Source organism: Rhamphochromis longiceps, linkage group LG1 (assembly GCF_057381845.1).
Source record: "Rhamphochromis longiceps isolate RC_006_pf linkage group LG1, R_longiceps_female_GT1.1, whole genome shotgun sequence".
Taxonomy (NCBI): Eukaryota; Metazoa; Chordata; class Actinopteri; order Cichliformes; family Cichlidae; genus Rhamphochromis; species Rhamphochromis longiceps.
Window position 1 is genome coordinate 7,219,332 of NC_140557.1, and position 24,737 is coordinate 7,244,068.

The following is a 24,737-nucleotide window of genomic DNA, read 5'->3' on the forward strand; positions in this document are numbered from 1 at the left end:
TTGCCTTTTGATATCAGTTTGAATTAGAATGATATTATTGATTTTCGCAAGAGCGGAATGACAATGCGCCTTTAGGCAGTCCACAGAGAGTGAAGAGACAGAAGCAGAAAAAGGCCAAGGGATGGAGGGTGGCAGAGAGCGAGTGAGATAAAGAGAACCAGGCACAGGAAGACAGATAGATGGAGGGAGGGAAGGAGAAGAATAGGCAGATGGGAGGAGGGGGTTGCGATAAAGGAAGAGGAAGAGGCAGAAGCATGAGTGGGGGTCTGCTTGCAGAAATAGAACGACTCCCCAATCAATTGTGCGTCGGTGGCCCTGCTGTGAGACTGCAGGGGATCCCTCAGTGGGAACACATAAAGGAGAGGTTGTAATAGGCCAATACATTAGATAAATGGCATTTACTGCTATGGAAACGACTCCAACCTGGCTGGAGGTTGCCCACCGTGCTGGCAGCAGGTTTGTATTTATAGTCCTCTCTTGCACCTCACTGTGCAATTTCTCTGACATCCTACCGCCAGCGTCACATGGACACAGCACCACCTCCTCCCCCCACCCTTCTCCAGCGACGTCTTCTCTACCCTTCTTTACCTCCCCTGGTTTCAGTGACCCTACATCTGATATCTTGCCACCCACATACCCAGCGGCCCCTTTGCCTTCCTGCAGCTGGTTCCAGGACGGCACTGTTGGTGACTAGCCACTTCCTGACAGTGCAAGAAATGACCTGCTGGTGGACTAAGTGTCGCCTGGGGAGCTCAGGAGTAGAGAAGCAAACTGAAGATCAAACAATTCAAGATTGTGTTAAGCGCTGAGGCAAATTTGTGCCCAAGACAGATATAATTACTTATTTTATTAATGGCTTATTAATAAGTGATTAGTTAGATCTCACCACTAGCTGGCTGTTATGGTAATTAGCTGCTCTATTTAATATTTTATTCTAATGTAACCTTTATTCATAGGGGGTCAACATTCTCCAGTGAGTAATAAGTCGGCTACAGTTTTTCTTTGTGTAGTGTTCTTTAATTACCACCAAAACAGAAGTACCCTACACTCAGATTTGCTCTCTTGGGGTTCACAAAAGACTCACAACTCCACAGCTGTACATAATACCCTAATATCTGGCACAATCATAACTGTCTCCTTTAAACAGAAATTGAAATTACTGCTTAAAGGAGTAATTTCAATTTCTCTTGGAGAAGAGGGCTTAATTGGACAACTTAAGCATTGCACATAAATATATGTACAATAATAATCCCTATATTAGCCTACAAAACATGTAGAAAGGGTTACTCATAGTTGCAAATCCCTGAAACGACAATTATTTCAGAACCTGCCCTTAGCTTGCAGCTTTTCTGTTTTAACACAGTCGCATTGCTTCCTTCGGTTTCTTGCTGCAGGCCACCACAGCGGTCTTTTTGTTGAAAAATGCTCTGGAAAACCCAATGCATACATCCTGCTGTGCAACAAATGGCTACTTGCAGTAGCAGCATTGAGTTCTTGCTCAAAAAAAGTAATATATCACACATTGCTCACTATTTTTAGAATAACCTAATGAATTACATATTTACCCCATGAAAAATTTAATTTCTTATAGTTCTACTCCTGCAAGATCACCTGAAATGTATGGTCAAGCAGCTGCCGAATAACAAAATAATACCAAGTCTTAAAACATAACAGAAATCCCTGTCCTATTAGATTTTACTTGAACTGTTCAGCTATTGAACTATTCAAGTAACAAAAGCCAAGGTAAAGACCAGCCCAAGAATCACTTTACAGAAACATGAAGTCTTAAACAGTTAGGTATGGGCAATATATTATCACGTCACAACCCTGTAAATCTCTGCATTTCTTTCCTGTTGAAAATTTATTCAGACTGCTTGGTTGGGTCTGCAAACCCTCAGCTTGATTACAACTCTGGTTTGGGGACTGCTTGGCGAGATTTGACCTTGTACTCACAGCAGTGGATACTCTTTCTGGCCTTACAGTCTACATCTACCTATCTTTTGACATTGAAATCTTTTACCAGACCATTTTCAGAAAAAAATAGTTTTTGTTTGTTTGTTTATTTGTTTGCTTGTTTGTAAAGCGACTTAACACTGACCTATGACTCATTCGAGCATAAAAAGGCACATAACTTATGGGATTCATGTATAGTGTCTACACATAACAGACAACTTAGTCAAAAAACAAGTTTAGATTGTATCTTTAGCCAAATTTGGAATACCTTGACATGGTGTGTGCTATCTCCTTTAAAAGTTAAGGAAGCTGGATGAGTGGAGGCCAAAAGAAGTGACAGGCCTAAGAAAACCACCTACATTACAGTCTCTGAAAGGCATGTCCTTAATAAATAGGAAAAAATACAGCAAAAACCTGACATAGGAACTGAGAGATGCATTTGGCCCTTCATTTCATCAATCTACCTTTAGCTGAAGCACCATCAGCAAAGGTCAGTGTTGGCTGATGTCCCACTTGGATTTTGTGTCTGTTCGCTGTCCTTCGTCTTCTGCGATATCATGGGTCCTTCTCTCTTGGTGTCCTTGCTATGTCGGTGAGGCCACTGGTTGACTTATACTAGATCTCCATTTGAGCTCTGGACATTGGTGCAGGCTTTCATGAATGTTTCTCACACAGCATCCCGGTGTCCTTGGCTTCTTGGTTTTTCCCATTGGTTGCAACCAACTGGTGATTCTGGGCTCCAGGGTTCTCATCACCACATCTCATCATCACCTCATCAGCTCTCTTTGTGGAGGTGTTCCCACAGCACAATTTATCACACTTTTTCTTGGGGTGGCTGTAGCTCAGGAGGTTGGGCAAGTCATCTGCTGAGTGGAAGGTTGGTGGTTCGTTCCCTGGCTCCTCAGTCTGCATGCCAAATATCCCAAAATTATAGTTAGAAGGCACTGAAAGGCATAGAAAACAGTGAATGGGTCAATGTGGCATCTTGTATAAAGAGCTTTGAGTGCTCCAGCAGAGTAGAAAAGCACTATATAAGAATCAGTCAATTTACCACACTGCCTGGTGTTATCTGTATTCACCTTTCCTTGAATGTTTGGTTTCCGGGTCTTATCATGGTGTACTTTGTTGGCCCTTTAGAGGTGTGGATATAACGGTCATGGGCACAAACTCACAGATTTCCCCCACAATAAGCTACACCTAAACTTGGTTTATATCTGACCCAGATAGACTGTAGGTTATAACTTCTTACCTGAACCTCTTCACCTGACACTTGGACCGGCGGCCGCCTCGGGTCTCCTCCTGTCTCCCCTTTCCCTCATCCACCTGCTGGCCTCTGTGGAAGCTCAGCCATAGCCACCGCCAGAGTTATTTTTACACATCTTCCAGCACCTGGCCAATTCACCATCTTTCACTGTTTATACCGTTAGTAAAAAAAAAAAAATCATCGGCCCATGAAAACGAAAAATCACCATCGGCCATCGGGCACATGCCCAGTATGCCAAATGGCCAGCCCAGTTATGGTCGTGCCATCAGTTAACCCTTCACGTGCCAGCTGTGGCACGCATGCCCAGGGTTGCCGACCCTTGATATAGACACACACACAAACAAAGGGGTGGGGGTAATGCTGTTTCAGAATTACATATAACCTTTCTTCTCTGAGCCCCCTCGCCAAAAAAACCCCAAAACATCTTCGAGGAAGGGCGCCTGTCAAGAAACCATTTTAAAGGAAGGGAAAAAGGGAACAAAGGTGGATGTATGCCAATTTAATTAACCTGGAATGAAAATCAGTGGCAACAGGTCTTCTTCGTCATCAGGAGAGAGGTACAACACTGAGTGTTAGAGCCAATTTCTGTCCCATTTCTGTCCAATGGGACAGAAATTCGCCACTACACTGAGTGTCTACTGCTACCTCTAAGAGATGGTGAATGTCATGGGGCTACATTTCAGTCAGTGGTACTGGGATCTTGTTAAAATAAAGTTGGATTTTGATTCACCATCCAATATCATTTGAAAAACAAGAATAAGAAAACAAACAATGGAACACTGTCATTGGTCTCTCTAAAGCCTGGACCCCAAAATTGCTGAAGAAATTTGGAGTCATCTTCACAGAGAATGGATCAGAAGGCAGCCAACATCCAAAAAAAAGACATTTGGAATATCCTTCAAGAAGCCTGGAGAACTATTCCTCAAGACCACTTAAAGAAATGTAAAGAAAGGTTAAATAAGAGAGTTTAGGCTGTGTTGAAGAATAAAGGTGGTCATACCAAATATTGACTTTCAGGCTCATTAGAACTCTATAAATCCAATCAGTGCACCTATTTCATGTTCTTGGGAAATGAAAGATACCAAGAAATGAGTAGTGGTTCTAGACTTTTCCTTTCATGGTCCTGGTCTCGTGTTTTTGATTTGAGTTTTATTCTGGGAATTGTGGTTTTCTGTCTTGTATTTCCTGTTTTACTTTGGAGAGTCCCATGTCCGGTGTTCAGTGTTTTGGCTTTTGCTTCCCCGTTGTCTTGTCTAATAAGGTTCAGCTGTTTCTCCCTCCTGTATGCCATATCCTTGTTACCTTGTGTGTATATTGCGTGTGTGGTTTCCGCTGTGTTTCGTCAGAGCATCTGCATATCATTCTGTGTATTATGCCTGTTGGTCATCCTGCTCATCTTCCCCAGTGTCTCTCCAGCTACATTTCCATGTTTCAGGTTGTTTAGTTTTATGTTTCTAGTTTCATGTTTAGCTGTCCCCAGTTTAGGTTTTTGTTAGTGGTTTTGTAGTAATTCTTACAGCTACAATAAAGGCTCATTTTCAGTTTGAAACTCTTTCTATTGCATTATTGTCTGCGCCTGGGTCCACACCTCTCAATCTCCACATTTCCACAATATTGTAGATGTAATATGATCACAGCAAGGTATTATTGATAATCAGGGCACCGAACATTGGTCACTAAAGAATCTTTAGCTGCTACAACTGCACACTAGAATTAATAAATGACACAATTGTAAGTTTAACTTCATTATAAGATAGCACGTCAAACTCACATGTCAAACACATTTCTGCCTCCAAGTGGACAATAAATATCACCTAATGTTTAAGTATTATTAGGATATCATTAGTAAACACAGGGGTCAGGAAGGTTTTTGGTTCAATCGTTAAGTTCAGCGGAGGCATGTACATGCTGACTTTGCATGTTCTCCCTTGGCCTGCATGAGTTTTCTCCCTCAGTCCAAAGACATACTTGTTAGGTTAACTGATGATTGTGTTGAACTGATGGATGTGAGAATGTGTATAGTTGTCTGTGTCTCTGCTTTAGCCATGCGACATACTGCTTACTGTAAAATAGAAATTTTGAGACTATGCTATTTCTCTAAATAAAAGGCTGTATATTGTCTTATGGTCACACAGTGTTCTCACCATATTCTGTAACCATAACAGATAGATTGGTTCTAAAAATATTCTAGCCATAAAATCCCTCTTTGTCAAAAAACATTAAAGACAACATGATCGACTGTATTTTCATTTATATCTGATTTCCACAACATGACATGTCCCTCGTGTATCTTGTCCCCCACTTTAAGTGGATTGTTATGGTATCTACCTAATATCCCTAAGTTGGATAAGTTCTGATGATTTCATAGTCAACGTATTTAACATGTGACTCAAGAATCTCTGAGAATTAACATCACTGGGTGCCCCACACAGAGTGGTAATTTAACCAATCTGGCACTGATTATTTCCAATTTGAAGTAAGACTGGGAAAATTGCAAGAATGCTATCACTGATCATTTTTTAATTTCCGTAGCTGGCATTGATTGGGGTCCTGAAGTCACTTATACAAGGACATTTCATTCAGACAAAAGATGCTCCCCTGTCTGTTTCCACTATTCCCATTTATTCTGGTTACTTAATTCCAGATTTACTGACACCTGAAAAGATTTCACAATCTAATGTGTACAAATACACCTCCTCTTCTATCCTCCGCATCCTTTATCTGCCATTGGTAGATGAATAATTAATTCTTCATTCAAAGGGAAAGGGCAAGCAGACTCACAATGTTGTCTGAGAACAAGTAACCCACAGACCATTGTCGCATTCATGTCTCCCAGGGGAGCAATTCCAACACAATTTACTGAGCATGAACATTAGACTGTCAGATCCAGGCCAAAACCCCTGCCTCCCAACACAACAACTCTGGTCAACTAATGCACAGGGGAGGGAAGACATTGGGGAAGGCTTTGCTTTCAGGTAATGGCTCTTAGCGCTGCCTATTCATTAAAGTGAGTGTCTGAACAATAGAGCTCTACGTAATGCATCTGCTTTACACATTCTGCATTATTTATGAGTTTAGAACAGCTCTATATTCAGAATGGGTTAAAAGCTTAAAGGTTGTTCAAGTTGTTCAACTTGGTGTTTTCAGTATAATGGGGAAATGCTGAAAGGCCCCTCATTAAAAGCTATAATAACCAACTTTTTTTTTAAGTCAAGCAAACAATAAATAAATAATGTTATATTGTAATAATTATACGTCTGTCTGTCACCCACTCTGCTTTTGTATGCCAGAAGGTGGCTGAAACACAACACTTCATAAATGTTGTTGAACCAGTAAAGACATTCATACTTGTTTCCAGCAGCAGAACCCAGCTGTTCACATGCAAAAAATGTGGAAGTAGCTGAGTGAACAGTTTTTTACATTTTCACTCAGCAGCTTTCACTAGGTCATGTAAGTTGGCTCGCCAGTCAAACACAGTGATAATACGTTCAACAAACAATATGGTAGTAGTTTTGGCACTGTTGGCAGGTGTTAAATCCTAAAATTAGCATCTTCATAAAGCATGCTCTAAAGTTTCCTGGTAGATAGCTATGTTGCCCACATACAGTGGACCGACATCACCAACACCCATGAACACTGGACCACCACTGGACATCTACTCTTTTGATTCAGTCAAAATGACCTCCGGCAGGTCGCTGGTGTGAATGTCTCTGACCAAACCATCACCAACAAACTTCATATGTTCTTCAGAAATAAAGGAATAAATACCACTTACCGGTCCCACCTGACCAAAATCCAAACCAAAAATCTGGGACGTTTCCATCCAATCAATACCTCCAGGTCACACCTTAGACCTTCCAGGAGATCAGTAATGCCTTGGTTCAGCTGTGGGAAGAGATCCAAGACACCATTAGGAGAATCCCCTCACATTGTCAGGCACTCATAAAGGCACATGGAGGCCACACAAACTTTTTGACAAACATTTTGTCCAAATGGACTGACCTGTTACATCATTTTTTCACTTTATTTTTTGGTTGGCTTTTAGTTCAGCCCTCTATAGGTTGCTAATTTTGTCAAACAATGTAGGATCCTGTCTTCCACACATTACCCAGTCCATATCATTATAGATATCCAACATTATTTTTCCCCCCATTGAGATCTGGTGTATTTTCAAACCGCTCTTTTCTTTCTTTTTTCTTTCTTTCTTTTGAACAGTGTACATACTGAAGAGAACCAGTATAAGAGAAAAAACTGAACAATCCTTATATGCAAGCACTTGGTGTGAGCTTGTAGAAAAAGTCTTTTTAAATATGAAGAAACTTCAAAAAACCAGGCTCACGAAGGGTGGCCTTGACTGGTTGGGGTGAGGGGAAAGCAAAGAGAGAAAGGCATAAAACGAAGACAACAGTAACCGCTGATCATTAACATGCAACTGTGGAATCCCAGATACCTGCAGAAAACCTGCAGAGGGGGTTAGCACAAAAAGAATTATCTACAGAACAGAAAAGAAACAAAGTTAATGACATGCAATGGTGGCATAAAAATTCTTGGAGAGTGAAAGCGAGGACTGGAGTTTAGTGCATCATGGGAAGTCCCCTAGTACCCTGAGCCGATGGCAGTATAACTGAGGGGTTATTCAGGGTCACCTATCCCATCTCTAATTATAAGCTTTACAAAGAAGAAAACTTTAAATATTATTCTTAAAAGTAGAAACACACGTCCTAAAACCAGACTGGGAGCTGGTTCAACAGCAGTTTAGCCTGATAGCCAAACACTGGCACCCACAAAACTCTGGAAACCACAAGCAAAGCTGAACTTTGACAAAAGTACTATACTGGGATAATATGGTGCCATGAGGTCTTTAAGATATAATGGAGTGTGATCACACAGTGCTATGTACGTGAGAAGAAGGAATTTAAAATATTGTTTGGCTGATATGGGAGAAATATGATCTCTCTTGATAAATCCCTTTGATTTCTGACATTATAAATGTGTGGGTGGACGGGGATTTGGATGCAGTTCCAACAATCTGACAAGCACTTTTACATAAGTGTAAAAGAGAAAAAAGAAAGATTTTCTACCTTCAAAAGAAAGACAAAATATCAGCTTTAAAAAATCTACCGAGCTTTTCACACCTGAGCTTTAGGCCAAGGCCACCTAGCACTACCAACTTCAGACCTACAGAGAAAAGCATTGCTAAATGTTTTCTCCTAAGATATTGCAACTTGTCACCAGCAGGATCTATATTACCGACTAATATCCTATGCAAAGACATGTCCCCAGTGTCAGAGTCAATTTAAATTGATTGCCACAGAGGAGTGTATCTGCTGCAAGTAAATACAATTTTGGCATCTCAGAAGTGGAAAAACAAATTTACAAAGACCGCTTTCTTTTCAGGAAATGGCTGTCACTGTATTCTTTGTAGAAGAATTTATTTCAATCTGATTTGGAAAAAAACGATTTACTGTTGATTTACATTCATTGAAAGAAAAATTTCATTTGTGAACCAAATTGCATTACACAAGAAAGCCGTGCGTATACCTTTTATACACATAATTCCGTTAATTTAACTTCTAATAATTCAGTTAAATTCAATTCAGGTTTATTTATATAGGAACAAACACAACAACAGCCACTTCAAGAAACCTCATACTGCAACAGAGAGACAGTTTTCAGAAGAAAACTCAAACAAGTAGATAACCCCTACCTCCAAGCACTTTTACCTCCCTTTTAACAGGAAGAAAACTCAGACAGGCCTCGGGAAGTAGCAGCCATCTGCCCCCAACTGGTTGTGGGGTGAGGGGAAAGAGACAAGAAAAAGGAGAGCCCAGGGAGACAACACAAAACACAAACTACGGGAGGGTGAAGACAAAGTTTGATTCAAAGTTTAAAACACCTGGGGAATGAAGAGAGGTGAGTGAATGCTCAGAGTATCACATGAAGTCCTGGAGCAGTCTTAATCTATAGCAGCATAACTAAAGGATGATTCAGAGTTATCTGATCTACCCTAACGATAAAACTGATCAAAAAGTAAAGTTTTGACTCTAATCTTTAAAGTCTCCAGGATGTCTGTCTCCCAAATCCAAACTGGGAGCTAGTTCAACAGGAAAGGGACCTGGCAGTTGGAGGTTCTACCTCCCATTCTATTTTTAGAAACTCTAAGAACAATAATTAAGCTTAAAGTCTGAGAGCAAAATTGTCACAGGCTGGGTCTCTGACCCAGTGCTCCGAGTACATTTTGTATTTGTCTCATTTTTGATTTGTGATCAGTTCATGTGTCATTCCTATTTAGCTTTTAGTTGAGGTTAAAGGCAGTCATTATTTATTGTTTCCTTGGTTTCTGTGTTTGGGTTCTTGTATCGTTCATCGCGTGTTAGGTCTGTTAAGCTTGTGTTGTCATGTCTAGTTTCAGTGTTTCCTGTTTTATTTTGAAGGAATCGTGTGTTCTTTGTTCATTGAATTTAGCTTCACTTCCCCTGTCCTGTCATTAGGCTTATGTCAGTCAGCTGTTCCCCCATGTGTTCCCACTTCCCCTAATCACCTACTGTGTATTTAAGTCCTCTGTTTTCAGTGTGTCATTGTCATATCGTTTGCTTTATTTCCAGGCCAAGAGGTTGTGTCACGTTTTCTCATATCAGGTCCATGTTCCTGTTGTAGGTTTTGTTTAATTTAGCTCACCCAGTGTAGTTTATTGTTATTCTTGCCTTTTGCCTTTTGTTTGCAGTTATTTTGCCAGCCTCAATAAACGGCTCGTTTTTGGTTATTCAAGTCACGTTTCACGTTTTGTTTCGTCTGTATTTGGGTCCACCTTTCACTCTACACACAGTCAGCCCCGCTGATTGTGACAAAAATGCTCAGTTGGAATAATATAGATCTTTCAGCTATGATAGGGCCTGATCATTCAAGACGTTGTTTGTAAAAGAAGGATCTTAAATTCAATTCTAGATTTAATTGGGAGCCAATAAAAACAGTCCAGTATTGGGGAAATATGATCTCTCTTTTTTTGTCGCTGTGCAGCATTGCGCAGATGAAAGAAAGCAGTCATAGGTATTTGTTTAATGTACACACTGAAGGACATATCCTGGTCAAAAGTAAGCCATCCATATTAAGTTTCTGGTTGGATGACATGTTACAATAACCTTGATTTTGTCTGAACTTATATGAAGTGTTATAACCTCAGGATAATGATGCTCAGAACATAACAGCCTTAATCAGGACGTTTAATGATGACTTTCTGAGACGTCAACAGTTAGCCACAACACACACAGGAACCTGTTTCCCACATAATATTCCGATGGGGAAAACCCTGAAAAACCTCTGAAGGTTTCAGGGTACAGCGCCCACAACGCCTTCAACAAGAAGGAAATCACGGGCCATCCAGGCCCATAATGATCCATATAACACCGTCTAATTTGAGAAACAAACTTTTGTTAATTATAACTCAACGTAAGTCACTAAAAATATAACTGGTCTATCAGTAAAACCAGCCTCAGGTTTGTCTGCCCACCACATGACATTTTTGAACACACCGTTGTGTGTGTTTGTTTGGTTTGAGGGGGTGGATGTCATCGTCTTTCAGAGTGGAGTTGCTGTGGGTTAAAGTTTTGTCCACATGCTTGAATGTAGACCCATTTTTGCATGAAAATTACATGAATATCTATAAATAAAAATCCATATTTGCAATTAAATTATTTAAACCCACATTTATAAAGCAGACCTGGCAACCCAGACATCCTGGTGCACATATTGTATGAATAAATTCAAACCTATCAGACACATACTGTACCCAGTAAAACACATGTACAAGCTTAGCTGGAAGCTGAGAAGTGATGATATAGGTGGAAGTGAGAGGTTATACAGAGCAGAATTTACCAGCAGGCTGATGATTAGCCCCACTATCACCCCTCTAACACATACACACACCTCACTATATCACTCCTACTTCCCCATCTGTAGCGAGAAAATGTCACACACACACATGTCACAGTATATTGTGTACCCATACACACACATTGCAATAGTAGGAAGAAAGTGCAAAGATGTAGACATAGATGAAATATATTAAAGACCTTGCATGTATGATGTGTTTTAATCTATTTTGTTATACATGCATTGTTTGCGTGAGTCTATTTTTAACCCAAATAGCTGGACCCACTTTCAGGCTCAAAATGCTACTGTCTCTGACAGTGAATTTATCACAAAACAAATAATAAGAGTAAAAAACATCTAGCAAAAGCCAAGCTGAAATTGGGTCAAATCATTTGATAGTGTGCAAGCTTGATTCATTATTTTAGGAAGGTGTTATTTCACAAAGAAGAAACATCTTGTTGATAGTTTCATATGTGGATACCAAAGAGCCTGAGCACTAAAAGCAGTGCTCCAATAAAACATTAATAATTTGTTGACATATGGAGAGGATTAGAGAATATATTACGCTTTCACGACACTATTCACAATAAGCTAATGTAGTCTGATACATGCCCGTACTGAAAGGTGGTAAATGTGTGTTTTGTTTCATATCCTGTCACATATATTCCAGCAATAAAAACACTGACAAATGAAGTGTAAAGCATTGATCATCTCTTTAGAGTGCAACACTCCTTTGGGAAACCTTGGGTCCTCACATGAATAAGGATGTTACTTCAGCACATAACCACCTATATTGTTGTAGATCAAGCGCACGTCAGTCTGGCGGAACACAACAAAACATCCCAAGGTGATGACTCTAAAGTTCCAAGATCCCAAACTAATTGAGTATCCAGGGGATGCTGAACAAGCTGAATCCACAGAGGCGCCAATATCTCCACCAACAGGGAACCACTGCCAGTGTACATCCTGTGGCGAGGAACTTCAGATGTTTTAATGGGTTAGAGGTGTTAGGTAGCTAATTTAAGTAGCTAATGGGAATTGACATCCTGGTCAACAATGCTGGCATCTTCAATGAGATAACACGGGAGAAAACATTTACTGTTTTCCAGTTAGTATAAAGAATTTTTTATTCTGGCTGTGTCCTTACACGGCAAGAACTCACTGTTTCAGTCAGCCAACGGAGAATCAAATGAAGACTATCTTGCTCTCAGTCTTACTGACCTCTCAATGGAACAATGCCTTCTGAGCAAATCTCATTAAAATAGATTGATTTACTTATGTGTATAATCAGAAACACAATCTCTTTTTTTAAAAATATTTTTTTTAACCTGTTATTGAAACAGTGCTGCAGGGGCTGGAGTCTATGCCAAGTGACGCTTCATACTCACAAATTAAACCATGACTAATTTAGGATCACCTGTCAGCCTAGCATGCATGTTTTTGTACTGTGGGAGGAAACCAAAGCACCCACATAACCACAGGGAGGACATGCAAACTCAAAAACAGGCTCCAGCTGACCAGCAGGAGTGACCAGCAGGTCACTGTCGCCTCACAGCAATCTTCCCACTGTGAGACGACAGCCGAATTTTTTGCACATTCTGAACCCTCAGCATATTTTAACCTTCTTTTCAACACAGTGTAATTACTGTGTGATCCTCAAGTGTGAAGTTTAACATAATTTCTTTCAGTTTGTAGGGCTTTATTTAATGTACGTCTACACTGATGCGATTTCTCTATCTCTTGAACGATTATGGTAAATTAGTTTCTAACAAGTGCTAACCCACTCTGTTCCAACATATTAGTAGCATAATAAGACCACAAAGACACCCAGAGTTTTAAAACTGGAGACTTTAGGTTACCCATTTAACATGCTGAAACTAACTAACTGGTTTTCACATGGAATAATATTAAGTTATTACTCAATCTCTGTTATTAAAGTCCTCTGATGCTGCTGAGGAATTTCCATTGATAAAATGGATTCGCCTAACACTCCTTGTGACACATGTTCCAAAAGTTTTTGCTTGACATTGCATATGGCAGGCATTGAAACCTTTGCATAACTTGTATATAATGGTGGAAGTCTCATTGGTGTACAACTCTTTTCTAATTTAAGCTGCTGAAACGACTCTAATGAGCCCAGGTTGTCTGACATTCTCATCCTCCACCTACCTACATATTATTCATTAAACACATTATTAGCCAATTTACACTCACTGGCCAACTACACATTAACACAGTCCAATCAGCTAATCAACAAGGCAGTATTTATAATAATAATAATATAATACTACTACAACAACAACAACAACAACAACAACAACAACAACAACTTTATTTATAAAGCGCTTTCAGACAAAGTGCTATAAAGCTATTTTAAAATAAAGAGATAAATAAATAAAAGTGTTACACAGCAATACAAGTTAAAAAAACATAAAAGTTAAAAACAATAACAATTTAAAAAAAACCTAAAAGGCTAACTTAGCTTTAAAAACCTCCAGAGAGCCCTCATCTGGGACTCTCCTCAGCTCTTTCTGGGACAGTGGCGCGGCTGCCCCTCTGTTGGTCTTCCTTGGTCTCTTGTGTTCTGGGGGCCTCTGGATGTCTGGAGTTTTGATCTCCTCCATACCTGCTTCATGCCCTGGAGGACGGGGCTGTGGCCCCCCCACACCCTCTAGCAGATCATTACATGAAGGACCCTTTTAAAAAACAAAAAAAACAAGCGCGTCCATGCTCACAGGTGTACACACGGGTGATCACACCCACAAACTACACCCTTTTTGGCTCCTACCTCAAAGCACACTGTGTTCTGTTGATCTTATGTGCTGCACAATAATGTTTAATATTTAGTATTTACTGTCATATTCCCATATATCATTGTGATGTTGTTTATTCTATTACTCTTGTTTTCTTCTGCTTGTTTTCTTTTTTCTTTCTCAGCAGGTGATCCAGGTGATTGATATATGCATTTTTTTTTTACATTTTTTCCCTCTCATTCTGTTGGTTTTTGTCTTTTGCCCTTCTCCCCCGTCCCTCTTCTCAGCTGTTTCTCTTTCCCTCTTTCTTTCTCCCCTTCTTTCCCCCAGTCAAGTCTGTCCCGTATTCAGTAAGTGAAAATAAAATAAACAATAAAAGGTGAATCAAATGGACCATTACGGCAAGGCTGGGATGGTCAATTTGGTAAAGTAAATCCGTTGGGCATCTTTCTTTGCCTTTAGACAACAATTCTGATGGCAAAAGAACCAAACGGGACAGGCAAAAAAAAAAAAAAAAAAAAACCTCCAGAGAGTATGCCTGCCTAATATCTTGAGGGAGGTTGTTCCCCAAAAATGGGGCACGAAAAGAAAAAGCATGCTCCCCAATATTTTTTTTTCTGGCTCTAGGAACTTTTAAAAGGCAAGAATCCTGTGATTTGAGAGCAAAACGCGCTGTTTTGCGGATTGCAACAGCACAAGAACTAAAACCAGACATTGACACGCTGACCAAAGGAAAACGATGTCAGACATCAAGCCAGAAAACACATAGGTAAGTAATTTTAAAAACCTATTTAAAATATAATAAAATGTATTTCAACCGAGTGCAATTTAATGATACTTACATGTTGTTTTGTGTTTGTTGTTTTCAGAACATGATCAATGGATAAGGTTGGTGGAGAGCGGATCCACTTGATGTGTTCAAGGACAGGCAGCATGTCATTTCGAACTCTTAGTTGTGAGCTGAGACAATGTTTATTTGTTATTTTGAGTTATATTATACTACTTTATGTGCAACAATGTTTTTGTTGTTTACAGGTTTATGAAGACAAATGTTTACTCCTGAAGGCTGTGGGCAGCCTTTGTTTTTGTAAAATTCTACATCTGTCACATGTTCTTTGTAGCTTTGTAGCTGTATGTTATTCTGACCCTCTCATTTGAGACCAAACAATTTTGATAAGTTATTATCATAACTTGTTTAAATATGTTTCTTTATTTACTTAAATAGTTTGATTGTTGAGCAGTGGAGTAATGTGGGTTTCTTAACTTGACAAATTAGATTAGATGTATGTTACAGTAACAGAACAACAAGCAAACACTTTTTAAATGCATAGTAATATTCGTAACTTGAATGAGTAATAAATACATTTGTCAATATGTTATGAAGTAGTTACATTTATTTTACATTATATTTGGTTGCATTGAATTACATTTATACTATTTTACAGTTACATCTGGCCCTCTGAGGACAACCATTACGCTCACGTGACCCTCAGTGAAAATGAGTTTGACACCCCTGATTTAAAGCCTTGTAGGTGAGCAGCAGGACCTTAAAATCTGCTCGAACCTGACAAGGTAGCCAATGAAGAGATTTCAATACAGGGGTAATGTGCTCAAATTTTCCAGTTTTAGTTAAAATGCGAGCAGCTGCATTTTGCACCATCTGTGAACTTCTAAAACTTTTCTTTGGTAGCCCAGAAAGGAGAGCGATACAATAATCAATACGTGAAGACACAAATGCATGGAGAAGAACCTTTGCAGTGTCGCTTGATAAAACTTGTCTGATTTTGACTATGTTCCTTAAATGATAAAAGGCGGTCTTTGTTGTCTCTTTTACATGAGACTCGAAAGAGATCACCATATCGAACCACACACCCAAATTTTTAACCTTGTCGCTGCAATTTATGATATTTTCAAGATGAAATTTTGGGACAAGTATTGAAATTTTTGGGGTCCAGTGACCATCAATTGTGTCTTATCAGTATTAAGAAGCAGGAAATTATCCGATAACCAGCCCCTAATTGCAGATAGACACGATTCTAATTTAGACACTTCAGCACAATTCCCAATGGTTAATGAAACATATTGCTGCAGGTCGTCAGCGTAACAATGAAAAGCTACATTAAAATAATGTAAAAGAACACCAGGAGGCAGCAGATATGGAGAAAACGGCAATGGGCCAAGTACAGAGCCCTGAGGCACCCCATGCTCCACTGCACAGGTCTCGGAGAGATCATTTTTAAAACTAACAGTCTGAGAACACCAGGGAAGACCAGACAGATCTGGACCCTGGAAAGGCACAGGGTGTGTAAACAACAACAAAAGACAGAGGAAGAGAGACACTGTATACACTGAGGGGTCATAAGGGAGGTGGAAACACATGGGAACCCAGCAGGAACAAATTACACATAACGAGACAGGGGAAGCAAAACTAAACATAATGCACGCGGGACAAGAGAATGTCAGAATAAAACAGGAAACCGACAGAGACCAGCCACAGGAAAACATGGGAAACACACGTTGACTAAATACAGGGAACAGTGGGAGGAGACAGAGACAAGACTAGGAAGACACACATTGAGGGCGAAATTGTGGGAGGAAAAGTGTTGTTTTTGTGCATGCACACGGAAAAAAAATCGAATTCTGTGTCCATGAATGCAAATCAATAGGTTAAATATTTTGACTACTTCAAGAACAGCTATGATGCTGTGTTGAATCCATGATGCTGCTGGCTGAGACACAAGTGAAAATTAAAAACCAGTTTTGCATCAATTCTAAGCTATGTGTCAACAACAACCATCTGACTCTGGACATTGCATTTCTAAGGCTTACACCCACTCAGAGGTGTGACCAGTGTGGATCACAGCCTGCAACACGAATATAGCACAAGTGGTTTCCACACGATGGGATGGTATGCTAAAAGGTGTTGCTTTCCTTAATGATGTGGATGTGCGGCAGGTTTGAGTTCATCACAAGTGCGAATGAATCACAAACCATTTAAGGTCACATTTGATGTCACATACTGCTTTCTGATTACTCATGCTGTCTTCAAAACCCCAGAAAACTCTTGTAGACAACAACCATTTTGTATCTTCTCATCAAACACGTCAATTGAATCTTGTGTTGTCTCTGTGCTTGGGGAAACTGGTGGGCAATTAGATTGGGCCTCACAGAACTGAGAAATCTGTGTTGTCAGCTGTGTAACAGTAGAAATTAGCCAAGCTCAAACACAGACAGATAGTGATATATACTGACACAGAGCTGAGTATATTTAGTCAAGTATGAACACTTTTATTTGAACCAAGGTGTGCACAAGAGGAAAATATTGCTATGGGACTTGCTTCAAGAAAACTGCTGTACAAATTTCTGCACTCCACTTCAGATGTGGGTTTTCTGGAAGCCTAATAATGTGGTTAATTGAACATGTTACAGTGCTCTATATCATGTTTCATCGTGTGTTGCATAATTAGATTTAATACATAAACGGGGAATTTACATAATAAATCATCTACATCTATTAGTCAACAGATGGGGGGGGGTGTTATTTGAGTGTAAAATTGATACCATCAATCACTAGTAGAGTGATATAAAAAGAAAACTTGGCAAATATGACGCAGTCGCTTTTTATGATGCATGCATTTGGCAAAAGCATTTACTTTGGAGCGTAAAATGGCACAGTCACAAAAATGCAACATTATTAAATGTAAGATTTCAAAAATTGGAGATGATCTTGTTTGTCTTCAGGAGAAATTCTTGTGGATGTAGAAAACACTGGATGGGCTGGATTTGGCAATGCAAGGATAATTAATTGCTATCGTTAAGCATTATATGTGCATTATCTCATACCAGCAGAATTCTCAGTTAAGCTTACTGTGTTTGAAAATGTTTGACCTGGGAAATATTAGATCAAGAATCAGAGGCAAAGGATTGTGTTATGTAAACTAAATAATTCAGCACACTCTGGACCCAACTGGTGCCTTGGATCAGACATCACACACATTTACTGTTCCCGGGTCCCAACTGACATGTCATCAGGGGGTGCTGAATTTCTAGCGACGGCTTGATAAGGCTTTCTGCTGAACTTAATGTAGTGAGAGTCCCAACTGCAGTGTCAGTGGGTTGTTGTTTTTTTTTACTTGAGTAATGAGGTATTATTAGCACAGTTTTTCTTGTTGAAAATACTGTAAACTAACCTCAGGGGGGCTGTGAAGAAACAGAAAATAAGGGAGGGAAACTCAAACAGGCTTAAAGCCAGAACCAATCAATTCTGAATTAGAAAGTGCAGACTTTGAGAACTAAGAAACAAGAGTGGTAAACAGCAGGTCAATGTCCAAGTTTGTGGCAGTTTGTTAAATACTTTATATGGAATGGTCAGTGAGCACTTCCATACACCAGATGCCTGTTTACATCAGATCATGTTAACCCACACTAGATATGTGTTGTATTTTCAGGCTATAATAAATGTATTAGTCAAGATGCAATTGGAAAATTAACAACAAATGTACTTTACTGGTTAAAGGCTACAGAGTAATCTTAACAACATTTATGTATCAAACAATGGTCTTTCTATCATGAATAAATAGTTTTATTTTCCACATTAAAGCTGCTATGTTGTGAATGGTGTGGCTATATACATCTGGTTAGCCATGACATTTGCACAAATGGTAAATGGCCTGTATTTGTATAGCGCTTTACTAGTCCCTAAGGACCCCAAAGCGCTTTACACATCCAGTCATCCACCCATTCACACACACTGGTGATGGCAAGCTACATTGTAGCCACAGCCACCCTGGGGCGCACTGACAGAGGCGAGGCTGCCGGACACTGGCGCCACCGGGCCCTCTGACCACCACCAGTAGGCAACAGGTGAAGTGTCTTGCCCAAGGACACAACGATCGAGACTGTCGGAGCCGGGGCTCGAACTGGCAACCTTCCGATTACAAGGCGAACTCCCAACTCTAAGTCCTGAATCACTTAATATATCAAAGCAATTAGTATCTCAGAGGGACAACTCAGGTTCAGTGTTTTGGAAACAAAGTTAGGGAAGCAAGGCTGAGATGGTTTAGACATACAGTAAATAGACACATACTGGACAAAGTATGATGAATATGGATCTGCCAAGCAGGATGAAAAGAGGAAGACCACAGTGAAGGTTCATGCATATCATGAAGGAGGGCATGCACAGGGCTGTGACAGAGGAGGACACTGGGGATAGGCTGAGATGGAGGAAGATGATCCGCTGTGGCACCTCCTGAAGAGAGCAGCTGGAAGAAGAAAAAAATTAAAAATACCCTGTTGAGTTGTCTTGTCAGCAAAAGTTTACTTTTTCTGCTTGTCACTGAAATGAAGTGCATGTCCAGTATATTTCTTCGTGCAAAAGCTTTGGCCATTTAGAATTTTTTTTTTTAAATAGGAAGTCATCAGTGTAGTAGTATGAAACCCACAGCAGGGTTGCACTGGTGACACTTTATAAAAAATATAATACTGAATAAAATGTTGAAAGTGACCATTGGATAAAAAAGGACATTCAGTAGCAGGTCCAATAATTAAGGCTTCAGATACAAATAGTCACTAGTCAAGTCATTTTTATTTATTTAGTATTGGGGTGAGCAATTAATTTTTCCAAGGGGTAGATGAGAAACTGGGACTGTTTTGGACCACACCAATAAGTTGAACTCAATTCTGCTCAGTATGAATTTTATCTCTTTTTAAATTGCTATTGTCAAGAGTAGTTTTGACACCAGCATCGTGAAAAGGCCAATGCTTTTATAATTCTTTAATCAAAATTTCCCCAAAACAGCTCTGAACAAAATGTGTATGATTTTGCAAAAATTCTTTTAACTTTATACAAAGTGCTATTGTTATCGTGTTTGTAATTTAATTACTTAATCTGCAGTTTATGTTCTTTTTTCTTGTACAGTAATAGAAATCTAGTTTCTCTGGAGCTTGAACCAATGTAAAAAAAAAAAAAAAAAAGATCAGGTTACACTATCTGAGATGGAAATGCAACAGACAGCCACATCAACAGCAGATGTAAGCTCTGCCTTCCATTCGATGCACTTGCCATAATGAAGTGCTATTTTAGCTACATGTCCTCAATCCATCTTGAGATTGGCTTACTGTTTTTTCAGAATTCTGTGTAATAGCGCAAATCTTGTCTCGACTGCGCCATCCATGGATGCGTAAGACCAGGTAAAAACTCCTTGCTTTTGCAGCTTTGCTTGCAAGCCTTCAGTTATATGTTCATTTGCATCAGTCAAGTTCTTGAATTTCTCTGCATGTTTAGTCTTTAAAGTTAAATTCACCTTGTGTTCCTTGTATGTTGTTATCTGTGTGTCTTCCTCTTTTTTGTGTGCTTCTTAAGTCAGAAAATAATTTCCTCTGAAGAAGTGCTGCTTCAGTTCTTTCTTTGACCTTGTGATTTCCATTGAAAGTGAAGGAAGGGTGATTAGAAAGCAAGGTAGGAAATTTTTTGTGTTAGCCTGGTGAAGGCATGGCAAACTGTCCACGGTGTTCCTCGCCTTTTGCCCTATGTCAGCTTGGCTTGGCTATAGCTCTGCACAACCCTAAACTGAATAAGCTGTTAAAAAAATGGATTGATGGATTGAGATTATCTGTCCCACTTTTGCTTGTTTCACCTTTCTCTCATTAGTTTATTGCATTTATAACCCAACATTCCTTTTTTCACTCTGTCTGTTCACCCACCTGTTTGCTGGCCTGTGTTCTTTTCTAGTGTTCTTTCTAATGCCTGTTTAAGGATATCTTCTCATTTCTTCTGTGCAGAAATGTGTGTTTTGGGGGACTTCAAGGTTTTACTAGCTTCCGATTACAGCTTCTATTTTTTTTCTTTTTTACCCAACTATTACATCTTGGATTTGAATCCTTTTTTTTTTATAAACCACATCAGTAAGAGCTCTGTTTTTCTGTTTGCCTTTGTAATGGTCCCTTGTTTTTCATTTTGTTAGACCAGCTAAGTGAGTTATGTCTTGTTTCATTTGCTTTTTTAAATTTTCTGTTTGACTGACCTCTTTTAAAGGCCCAGATATTTTGTATTTTTGTTTTTTTTTTACCACAATTTGGGGGGGATAAAAACCATTTTTGATCAGTAAATCCTAACCCTTTAGCTGAACTATAAAGTTTAGAAAATACTATACTCCCACACCAAACCTTCCAAATAAATGCTGTTAACAAGTCCTGTGAAACAACAAAATTCTAAACAGCATTTTCCTTTTATCTAAAGATGTATTTTACATTGTACATGGATAGCATATGGTAAAATATAACACTGTGTAGTAGTTTTAATTTGTTAACTACAGTACTATTATTTACTATTTACCACTACTATTATTATTTTTAAGCATTATACACTTGCAAACAGGTTACACTGTAGATTTAAAACGGTAAAAAAATGAGATTTTGAGCGCTATCGGCAGCTGATGTACAGCTCATTTCTGTTTGCAAGGGGCTGAAGGCCGCTGAATAATTGAAACTGTGGATGTACAGCCACAGCACTGGGCTGGCTGTGATGGAGCCTGGCTGAACAAACCGAGAACAGCAGGAGCGTTTTAGCAGCCTGGCTGCCGCTCTGTGATGCCACCTCTAGTCTGGCAGGGACAGATCGCTGTGTAACAGATCGCCACATCAAAGGCTTCCCTTTTTATACCAGAAGTGGGATCACAATCCTTGGGATATTTCAGCACCTACTCCGTCCCCAAACCTTCACATCTCCCTTTCTGGGAGCAGGAGGAGGCAAAGTCAAAGTTTTGGGTCAGTTTTAGATGGCTGCTGCTGAGTAGTGGTGGCGGTGCTGATTAATACTGAATTATGATAATGATCTGGAGGATGGGAAAAGGGCAGATGAGGCTTCTTATTATCTCCCCTGCTCAGGTGATGATAGATCCAGGTTCTGCTGCTCTCTGACATTGAAAAGGGACAGGGACTGACTTTTTCATTTTGTCAAGTCAGCAGGCCCCAAACCAGGATGATGCATTTTTTTTTTTTTTGGGCCAATGCCATTGTCCGTTTTTTGGTCAGGGCAATATCTTAGGGAGGAGACTGTGACCTCGTTTCCACCTGATCTCCCCCAAACACACACTCACATATGCACCTCTCCTCTGTCCTGCATTACTCTAATTGGAGCTCAGGGTATGCAGGCGTTGCCAGACACTACATTGCCCTCTCTCTGTCTGTGTCTTTCCATGTCAAAGTCACTTTTCAGTCTGTCACATCTCCTTCTCTCTTTGTCTGACAGAGGCCTAACTGCTAGTTTTATTTAATGTTTTGCTTCATTCTTTTTGAGGATGTTGGGCTCTCTGGTGGATATCTTCTTACAGATAGAGACATTGACCTTTGAATTTAAAAGTCACTTAAAAAAAGTCTTCTGATTCTCCTTTTTCCTAAAAGTTAGAGGAAGTTCTTCCCTACTGAAGGTTAACCAGATGGAAAAGTATATATTATTTATTTCTACATTATTCTGGATGTTTCCTTGATCACTGATTCATGAAATTCTAAATCCAGTTCAACCATACACAATCAATACAAACTTTGCTGCATCTGCAGTCTCATATACTAACTGAACACACAATGTACAGTACAAAAGCAGCAGAAAATATGGTGGAAATGCAATGCTGTTTATTATATCTAATGACTGTTTTGCATAAGACAATGAGTCTTATTGGGCCAACCACTTTTTTACTTCACTTTTTTAAACCAGTCATAATTTTCATCCCTGCATAAATTTCCATTTCACTGCAGTGGAGGCATTTATTTGTCCCAGTGATCCCAGGGGCAAGACTTGTTTTGGTTGTTGCACCTTATAGGGTCTCCCAAGGGAAAGTGGTACTGGGTGAGGAGCCATATAAAGAGCTATTCACAAAACCCAACTGAAGAAACAATCAAGAACTAGTTCAGCCTGCTTGGGATGTGGTTACCGGGCCCCACTCTGGAGCCAGGCCTTAGCCCATGGGGCCTGGTTGGACACAGCCTGGAGAGGTGACATTGGCCCTTTCTGTAGGCCCATCACCAGGAGGCTCTCCTCTCCCAGGTGTTACAATAAAGTTTAACATCGAGGCATCCATGAAAAACAGGATTTATGAAGTTTGATGCAGCTAGAAAGCAGGAAGTTAGCTTGCTAGTTTCCATTCTAACTGACTTATAATCGTGTGCTACTTGAGGCAGTGACTGAGAGCACCTCGTCGCTGGACTGTTGAGTAATGCTTGTCAGCGCTACTTTAGCCTAAGCCAAATCTGAGTACTCTTCGTGTTATTTCTCAGTGTGAATTCCTGATCTCTGTGTACAGATCTTTCGTGCCCCGTTTGGAAGTTTGGTCACCCAAGCCTGTTCATGAGTGTGGCAGTGAGAGTAGCATGTGTGAGAAAAGGACCTTTTCGAATGAATTGTGCTGTTCGTGTGGAGCTGTGCAAGAGAGGACATTTTCCTGATTCTTCCGTGGAACCCTGGGAACCTTGGACCCTTTCCCCCTCACCTGTATATAGTGCACCGGGAGTGTGTAAATAAAGTTCAGTTCTCTGTGATTTCAGTCTGCGCCTGAGTCCTCCCTGTTTTGCCGTGACAGACATTTGTGAATCCAGAAAAATAGGCAATGGCCATAATACTGAAGTTAAAAAATAAATGTGGGACATCTTTTTATGCAGTTTATTATTGTCAAAGACATGGTCAGTTTAGTCTGTGATAGTAAGGAAGCAAGGAAAGACATGAATCTCATTGTGTGTTAAACCTAAAAAAAAAACATGAGAAAAGATAATACTTGTTATACAACACTTTTGTTCAGATCTAATTTACTTGTCTAATCCACCAAGTTTATATCAAAGTCACTTTTTATTCTTTGACGTGTCTTCAGCTTTTTACAGGGAAGGATGAAAGAGGCTTCAGCAGAGAGGGATGTGATGACACCATAAAACTGTGATGTGTGTTTAATATTTAAAGAATTGGAAATGTTTAAGTGACTGAACTAAATAAAAAATAAAATTAATGGCTAAAACTACAAAAACAATGTGAACCTTTTTTTAATGATCAAGAGGATCCCGTACCACTGTCTCACTCTTTCATTGCCTCACACTCTTTCCAGATCAAAGTAGTTGCTGTAGTCATTTCAGTGCTGTTTAATGAACATATTTCCAGTCCACCCACATGCTTATTCAGAGCCGCCCACATCAAAGAACTTAGGAAGAACCTTGACTGTTGCTGTGATGAAGACGCGGCCTACCGCTCCATTATTCCTCCTCTGCCCCGGGCATCGGTTACAGAGCCTCGAAGTTCCTCTGCTGAATGTCCTCCCTCTCAACAAGGAAAGGCTGCGATAAGGAAGCAGCGTGAAGATTTTTCAGTGGCTCAGCAAACAGAAAATAAAAATAAGACATTGTAAACTTGGGCTGTTATCATTGTGTTTGCTTCATGTCCCTATCAGCAGCAAGGACAAGGACGTGCACATTATGCATAAATTTAAAGCCAATGTCAAATATGTAAACATCCTCAAATTGAATGTGGCTAACAACATTCTTTACCTGTGTTTTGTAGTCCAAGTAATGACTTTTTTTATTTTTGCAGAGCAGATGCAAAGAGACAGCAAACTGGAGAAGAACTAAATAGTTTGCATGAAAATGAATGCCCATGGCTTCACAAAGTAAAGGCTTGGGGTGAAATAAATAAAAAATATATGTTATCTTCCAACATAACTCATGGAAAATACCCAATAATAGGTAAATGTCCTACATTAAACAATCTACTTGAGTAAATCCAATCACCTGTCAGGTGATCCAATCACCTGTCAAATTAATTAATTAAAAAATATATATATACATAATATTACAAACACACACACAAACACACACACACTCATAAAAATCAAAGGCTTAAACGTCAGAGACATGACCTGATGTCA